This window comes from Suricata suricatta, chromosome 5, assembly GCF_006229205.1.
Source record: "Suricata suricatta isolate VVHF042 chromosome 5, meerkat_22Aug2017_6uvM2_HiC, whole genome shotgun sequence".
Lineage (NCBI taxonomy): Eukaryota > Metazoa > Chordata > Mammalia > Carnivora > Herpestidae > Suricata > Suricata suricatta.
The window spans coordinates 89,060,182-89,066,890 of record NC_043704.1 but is presented as its reverse complement, the minus strand read 5'-3'; positions in this window follow the sequence as shown (position 1 = coordinate 89,066,890).

The following is a 6,709-nucleotide window of genomic DNA, read 5'->3' as shown; positions in this document are numbered from 1 at the left end:
TGTTGGAATTTTTACGGGATTATAGTGAGTCTGCAGCTTAGTTTGGGAAGTATTGGCACCTGTACAGTATTAGATCATTCAACTTGTAAGTGTGGAAAGCCTGTACATTTACTTAGAGTCATTAATTTCTCTCAATGATATTTTGCAGTTTTAAGTGTATAAATCTTGTGTATCTTTAAAAGGATGTTTTTGGTGCTATGGTACATAGTATATTCTAATTTTATATCATAATTGTTGCTTTCATATTGAAAACCTATTTACTTTTGTACATATACTTTATATCTTTTGTATATTAAGCTTGTACATATAAGTACACTCAACCTGGATTTTTAAAATATTGTTCTTGCTATTCACTTCATTATTTTAATAGCTTTTTGGTAAAATCTTTTGGATTTTATATTTATACAATCATATAGTAATAAATAATAACAATTTTACTTCTTCCTTTCAAAATTTTTTAAGTCTTGTTGGGTAGGCTTTACAAAATGTTTTAAGTAGGAGAGACATAGGATAATGCATCTTTGCTACTTGAAGTAAATAGTCCATGAAGAATAAGAGTGGAAAAGGGCCCCCAATTAAGTTCTTTTTTTTTTCAATAGTTTATGCCAGTGAGGATGGTAACTTTGACTAGAGAGGTTTCTGTATAGGTGGGAAGAAATAATCACATTCTTAATATCCTTAGAAGATAAAATTAACAGTAGTTCCTGACATGCGATGTGATCAGAAGGGGAGCCCTAAAGGACTCCAACTTTTGGTGTTATTTGAGCAACTACGTAAAGGAGTTGTAATTTCTTAAGATGAAAAGATTGAGAAAATAAAGATGTAGCTCTAGGAACAGAAATTGCATATTCATTTCTGAGCATTTTAATTTGGAGTTTTTTATTAGATTTCTCAGTACACAGGTTGAGGTCATTGCTATAGATAACAAGCTATAGTTTAGGAGAAAGATTTTTGAGTCCTTTAGATACATATTTGGTGATCACTGGCATATAAATGATGTATAAAACTGCAGAGCGTTTGAAATAAATGTAGCTAAAGACAAAGAAAGTTATGAAGACTTAAGGGGGACACTCCAACATTTATAAAATAGAAGGACTAAAGAAAAAGAGTAAAGCGGTGGTGCTTGGGTGGTTGTCAGTAGAGTGTATGACTCCTGATCTCTGGGTTGTGAGTTTTAGCTCCATGTTGGGTGTAGAGTTTATTTAAATAGTAAATCTTTAAAAAAAAATAGTAAAACCTAATGAAAAGGAACAGCCACTAAGGTAAGGGAAAATCCACAATAGTATCTTTATCTCAGTAGCCAATAGATTAAAGTGTTGGAAAGGTAGAAAGAATGATCCATTATGTCTAATGTTTCTGATCAAGTAAAGTGAGAATTGAGGATTGATCATTGAATTTAACTAATTGGAGGTTATTAAATAATGGGAATTGAAATCCAGATTGCTGAATCTCACACAAAAGTGATTCTACTTAAGTAAAAAAAAAAAATACTATCTATGACACATAGAGAATATTACTTAGAATCAATGAACTCAGTGTCATCTGTCAACATAAATAGATAAGTTTTAGGTTAGAAAAAAAAGGCAAATGCTTAAATCAGTAAAAGTTTCCAAATGAAAGCTGTATTTTCTTTTTCATCATTATCTTCAAGTTTGGACAAAGTTTGTTTTAATTCCCTAGTTTTTTCTATCTGCATTTTCTCCACTTTTGAGTTTCTTTTCCTCACCCAAAGCATGAAACATGCTAATAACCAAATGGAATTGCCTTATGCCTGTTCACTCTGAAATGTAAAAAGCTTATTGTATCCATCTTCCCCAAAGCACTTACATTTTAAAATAGAACTATTAGCTGAAAGTCAGTTTAACACCTAGGAGTTCACCACTAATAGTGGAATTCTAATTACCTTGGTTGATTTTATAGGCATTTCATATCCTGCCACATGGCAGCCAATGGTTAAAATAGAGGCAAACATTCATGAAGAACTCAGGCACAATATTCTAATACTATTACATATCTTTTAAAATTAGTAAGGAGAGTTATTGTTTAGAAAAAAATACAAGCCTAGATCTAATTCCCACAGCAAAGAAAAAAATCAGTCTTAAATGTCCTATAATAACACCATTCTGTGAGTTCCTTTTGACTCCTGATTTATTTCTTACATCCTTTCCAGATATGTTTCCAGTTACAAGGATGCATCTATCATTGGACTTATTATTTAGGTCTCTTATTAGAATTGTTTCCTTAGATTAAGACATCCCTGTTTTTAAATGACAATGTACTCTCTTTTGTGAATATAGCCTCCAAATACTTAGCAGGTGTACAGCCACTAGTTTTAGTTAATGATTCATAAAGCATGTGGACATAATCCTCAAATGTTCTTTTGTATAAAAATTGCTGATTCAAAAGTGAAGGTCAGTTCAATTCAGCTCAATACATTCCTTTCTTCTTTGGCCAAGTCTTCCTTTTTAGCCCACTGCCAAAGGCTGATATTGTTTACCTTAATACAAATAGTCTAATTCAATCAAGATAACTTTTAAAGTTTAATCAAAGAAGCAGTTTGGGATGTATGATTCAGAGAACTGACTTCAAACATTTGAAGACCAAATACACCTGTTTGAAATAATATAAGCAAATTCATTCTCCCTGTCAGAGTAGGTGAATTATTAAGTATAAGACTAAATATAGCAAAAGATATGATATTTTTTCTGCTTATATCACCACAGCTCCTGATCAGACCTTTAGAGAGAAGACATTTAGAGGATTCCTTAAGAAGCCTAATTTTTCCTCACATTTTACAGTGACCTATTAGATGTAAGCTATTAATTAAAACCCTTAAGAATTATGTTTACTTTCAGGAAATATGAAATTCAATAAGTCAAGCAAAATTTACCATAGCTCAGCTACAGCAGACTTCCATAAAACACTTCCAAGAGTTAGATCATGAAATACTTTTTAATCTCCATTCGTATTTCTCTGAAGGTGTGTTTCCATGAACCAAAACCAAGGTTATATTCTGAAGGAAGATGCTTTTAAAATGCAGATTTGTCTTACTTGGCTATAAATGTAGGAGCCTTTGAGCCTTTTTCTTAAGGAAATAACATAAGGCAAATAAAAGGAGAAAGTTCTATTAAAGGTAGAGAAGGTGTTCAATTTATTTGTCATCTAAAATAAATTTTTTTCAAGTTACCGGATTCAAGGATTATTTACTCTCCTGAAATACTATTGAAAAGCCTATTACAGAGATATTTGCAAATAGACTCAGATAAGGATGTTCATACTCTATTTTTCAGGATAACTTAATTGACCTTCCACAGAAGAAACAAGCAAGCTTTAGTAGTGAATTCAATCATAACCTAATTTTCCCAACTTCCTTTGGGATAACAACTTCCTGGAAATTGCTGTGGTAAGTCAAACTCAGAAATTTGGTTCTCAATATTGTAATTAAATTTTGTAAAATCTAAAAACAGCAAAACTGCAACGTGATTTAAGTAGTTTAACACCTGCTTTGGAAATTAGTAAGGAAATCAATATAGAACATTTTGTGAAGGTATTATAATCTATATCAACAAAACCATTTTTTTGGCAATTAAATGATTACATAACTGGAAGAGGTAATAGCAGGACTGAATTACTGGTCCTAGAAGCATGAGGTGAAAAGGATTAGGACCTCTACAGGGAGAGGCAGAAATCATCTAAAAGTTTTATGCAAGAATCGCCAATTCTCTATTAGAGAAAGAATAAATAGTCCTTCATTCCTACTACCCAAGTGATTCACAAAACCTGAAGATAAATATTTAATTTTAAGTAGTCCCTGACTGTGCACCAACCATATGGTTAGAAACAACATTAGAATCTCTTTGGAGAAAAACACTTTCAAATGGCCTCACAGAATAAAGTTCCAAGGCCCATGAGCTCAGAGTCACAAAACACACAAAGAAACAAATCACCAAGGGATCAGCAGGAATGACAAAATTAGACAAGCAAAATAAGACTTGCAAAATTTTCAGGTATTTTATCAGCTACAGAATATAAGATGAAGATGTTTAATCAAAGAAAAGACCATTTTTAATATATGACTATTGGGCAAGAGACTACAAAAATTGGCCAAATATGTTTCAAAAATAATGAAGAGCTTACAAATAAAAATATACTAAATGAAGATGAAATTCATCAAATATTTTTAAATATAAAATTTTAAGAACCAAGGAAAGAATTAGTGAAATGGAATACAGTAATAAAGAAATTACTCATGAAAAAGGACACTAACATGAAAAAAGCCCCAGAAAAACAGTAAATAGATCTTAGAAGACATGGAAGAAAGAGACAGAAGTTTTAACATTCATCTAATTGAGTGTGCAAAAGAAGAAAAAGCAGAGAATGAGGTGATGCAAGAGCTAAAAATCCCATAATTGCTGTATTTCCAATCATCGGATTCTGGATTCTTAAAGTGACTCTGGCATAAATAAAAGGTAATGGATACCAAGACACATAAGGCAGAAACTTCTAAACACTAAAACAAAAACATATTTTAAACATAGCCAGAATAGAAAGAACAGAATCCATGATTTTTGCAAGTATTCCCCCTCACCTCTATGGGAGCAATACTTCCCTGCGGTATTGATGCTGGGATTCTCTGTGTGTCTTCCTTTGGTCTCGTGATGAGCAGAATATTTTATTTGGGGTCAACTTTATCTCTTGTTTTGGCTAACAGGTATTAGCAGACATGTCCACAAACAGAGACCTAAAATATAATTGAGAAGTTGGGCATGACTACTCACTGTTGCCTAGTCCCAAGAAAAGACACGCTCTGCCTCACCCACCTAAACCAGGAGAATACAAGAGGGCAGATGGACTTGGACCCGACGTGTCTGGGACTAAACCCAGTCAGTGCAGACCTTATCAGCAGACCTCCCCAGACAGTAAGACGTTAAGCTTTGTGGTTGTTTGTTATATAACACTATGGAGGTAAAAGCTAACCAATATGCAAATTGACTGGAAGTGGGTTTGCTGTAACAGAAACCTAAAATATGTGGCAAAGGATTTGACACCAGGTAGCAGTTAACAAGGGAACCATTATAGGAGGCTGGAAACATGGTGACAACTGTGGTGAAAAGCTTGACAAGTGACCACATATGTCATTTGGTGGAAAAACACCTGCTAAAAGCATTGTGTGAGATTACATCAAAGGTAGAGAGTATGTGTATATACACATACATACACACTTGTAGAATTGGGAAGAGCCTCAGACAAAATGAAAACATGTGGGTTGTGCTTATTTGTTTTGTTTTACCAGCTGCATTTGATTAAAAAACTTACCAAAAAATAAAAGTAAAAAGAGAGAGAGAGAGCGAGAGCGAGCCACAAGCAGGATGTGGGAGGGAGTGACAAGGAAACTAGCCAGATTGTAAGCAAACTTTAGTGAGCATATATAAAGTTAAATAATTTCAGGGTTGAAACATGAAGTTATTTCCTACCAAATCAAAGGTGTGACCATTATCCTATGACCCCTTGAAAAAGACTAAATTCAAGGTTTCTCCAGCAAAATAAAACTTCAAGGTAAAGACCAACGGTGGGGCTGTAATACCTTCTGTTTTTCACAAGCTCTTAAGCTTGTCATGATTCTTAGGTTGGTGGTGTCCCTCACAACTTTACTCATGGAATTCCTGTATTATCCATGGTCTTTCTTTAAGGTTCTCATTAATGGCTCTCAATGGCCATTACTTTCACAAAAGATATGGAAGTTGCATTCATTTCTTAGGGTTGCCATAACAATTTACCACGGACTGGGTAGTTTAAAACAACAAAGGTTTATTTTCTTATTCTGGATGCCAGAAGCCCCAAGATCAAGCAGGAGGCGGTCTCGTCCTGCACCGTCGGTCGGCCCCTAGAGGCCCACTTGGGCACTGGACCCCCTCTCAGCAATGGCCACCGGCCGCCAGCGCACGACTACCCCCTGGGGCCGCAGCTCCCTAGCAGGACTACCCCGACCCTGGGTGCCGAGGAACTGCTGAGCAGCAGGGACTGTCATCCTGCCCTACCGCTCCCCCCGGGTTTCCATCCCCACCCTGGGCCCAACTACCCACCCTTTTTGCCCGACCAGATGCAACCACAGGTCCCACCGCTCCATTACCAAGAGCTCATGCCACCTGGTTCCTGCATGCCAGAGGAGCAGAAACCAAAGAGGGGGAGAAGGTCGTGGCCGCGGAAAAGGACAGCCACTCACACTTGTGATTATGCGGGCTGTGGCAAAACCTACACGAAGAGTTCTCATCTCAAGGCGCACCTGCGAACCCACACAGGTGAGAAGCCTTACCACTGTGACTGGGACGGCTGCGGGTGGAAATTTGCCCGCTCTGACGAACTGACCCGGCACTACCGGAAACACAACGCGCACCGCCCCTTTCAGTGCCAGAAGTGCGACCGGGCCTTCTCCAGGTCGGACCACCTCGCCTTACACATGAAGAGGCACTTTTAACTCCGGAGAGAGTGGATAGGACCCACACTGCCAAGAAGAGAATTCAGTATTTTTTTACCTTCATACTGTCTTCCCTGGGGAGGGGAGGAACCCAGCTGGAAAGCACTACAATCATGGTCAAGTTCCCAACAAGCCAACTTGTGAATGGATAATCAGGAGACACAAGGAAACCCAGAAGACAAATCAAAGAACAGATGGGTCTGTGACTGGATCTTCTATCATTCCAATTCTCAA